The sequence below is a fragment of the Limulus polyphemus genome, unplaced genomic scaffold (assembly GCF_000517525.1).
Source record: "Limulus polyphemus unplaced genomic scaffold, Limulus_polyphemus-2.1.2 Scaffold4672, whole genome shotgun sequence".
Taxonomy (NCBI): Eukaryota; Metazoa; Arthropoda; class Merostomata; order Xiphosura; family Limulidae; genus Limulus; species Limulus polyphemus.
This window is the reverse complement of record NW_013670282.1, coordinates 51,556-53,553: the sequence shown is the minus strand read 5'-3', so window position 1 is coordinate 53,553 and position 1,998 is coordinate 51,556. Positions and strand designations below refer to the sequence as shown.

At 30.4% G+C, this 1,998-nt stretch overlaps 1 protein-coding gene across 1 annotated transcript in view; it reads left to right on the top strand.

The window, feature by feature from the left end:
• The first annotated feature begins 482 nt into the window (after window positions 1–482).
• Window positions 483–1,998, top strand: part of LOC111088894 (zinc finger protein 227-like) — a 45,942-nt gene continuing 44,426 nt past the window's right edge. Inside the window, exon 1 of the mRNA XM_022400125.1 lies at window positions 483–633. The gene's annotated coding sequence lies outside the window, so the exon portion shown is untranslated. The remainder of the gene's footprint in view (window positions 634–1,998) is intronic.

Here is a 1,998-nt window from a genome sequence, read left to right as displayed (position 1 = left end):
AGAGTTGCCAGGAACAGTCATGATCCTTCTAGAAACTCCAGCGCCCATGCTTCAACATCACGTGACTTTCTCTGTCTTAACAATAGCTTCCAAAGGGTATTGTGTTTTAATGTGTAATAAAACACTGTCACCTATATTAGTAAGACTTATTGGTCCTAAAATTATTAGTTTTCTAACGGTTATTTTTAATAACTGGGATGTTATTGTTTTGAAAGTGTGATGATTCCATATTTTATTTTTAACTTGCCCAGTTTTGTGAGGTTACGTTGTCGCTGGTATTACACTAGTTTTTAAAACAGAAAAATTTACTTTAAAATATCAATGGAAGCTGTATTTTCGTATGACATTTAAGAAGCTCTGCTAGTTAAAGTGTTATGATGCTTTTAACTACATGATTTATTTTTAAAGAAATTAAGTGTTTCCTTACATACCTCGGTACTTCATACAACGTTTATTGCTGCGTTAAGCCTTGGTGAGGTATACGTTCTTCATTTCACAGGTTGACAAAACGAAGTATTCCACATTTTACTTCGTGCTGTTGCAATGTTGATGATTTACAGCATATGTTACGATATTTAGGTCATCATAGATTAGTACATGAGACTTGACTTGATTAAAACAAATCATCTGCGTGTAGGTGATACTTTTAAATTTTAATTATTCGTTGATACATGAGGGAAGAGTATAAACCGAAATTTTTTACAAGAGAGGAGTTTACCGTTTTGTTTTAGAATTTTATTAGTGTTAAAAGTATTATTACCTAGTAATGACGTAGTACGCTAGTACTAGTGAGTAGTGGTACTGGTAGTAGTACTAATAATACTAATAGTAATATATTGGTAATACGTATACTCAATAATTATAATAATAGGGGTAATACTAATATTAATACCGCTGTTGTAAAGTGTTCTATCGTTGAGCAGGTTCTTTTGAAATATTTGGTAAAAATAGTGAGAAATCCAACCCACATAATGTTAGCGAATTAATTTATTTATTCAATAATGTTTGCTAGGTTCTCTTGTAAGCCTAACTTTACAAACGTTTTAACAGAAAAAAAAATACACACCTAACTTGCAAATAAAGCTAAAGTTTTAACGTTGAAGTGCTTCCTCGTCAGTCATTGTATAACAAACATGCAGATTGACCCAGTAACATCTTACGAATTGAATGAAAGATGAACAGACTTACTGACTCTCAATGTATAATTAAATTAAATTTAAATAAAAACTAAAAACCCCATATAAGACTGAGTAATTGGCATTTTTTATATTGTACTTGTTTTCTTCTTATTACAGGAAACTTCTAGATGTTGCATCCTCATTATGGCATGACAAGCTCTCTTCAGTAAACTAACATTTCAATTTAACTATTAAAATTATAGCTTACAACAAAACCATTGATAACTCTAACACTGTTTTCTTCTAAGCTAACACTAACAAGTTTGCAGGCCTGGCTTATGAATTTAATGTTTAAAACACATATTTACAAAACTTATTTCCTAGTTGTGATTACTCAGTAGCATATCTTAGCATTTTTACCATATTTATCAAATATATTCATACCATACCTTGAATTTAAAAAAATTGACTGTGTCACAGTGTGTGTGTGTGTGCTGGTTGTTTAGTATGCAGTTGTTGAACTGAATTGCTGGTCATGTTTATCTCATAAGTTACATTGAATTATATCCTGGGTTTCATGTTACTATGGGTTGGATTGAACTGTCATGTGAGTATGTGTACCGTATTTTTCGGAATATAAGACGCATCCTTATTTTGAAGACAAAGTTTTGGGGACAAAAAAGCTACAGTCACATTTGAAAGATTTTCATTGAAAAAAAATTCAATTTGATACTTTAAAAATTAGTATATATTGTTCTAAACACAGAAGAGCTCAAAACATTAAAATAAGAAAATACCGTAAAACAAAAAAGTTTTATTGATATTTAGTTTGGTTCAAAACCTACAAAATCTTCATTGCTTTCACTGTAATTTATTTTTT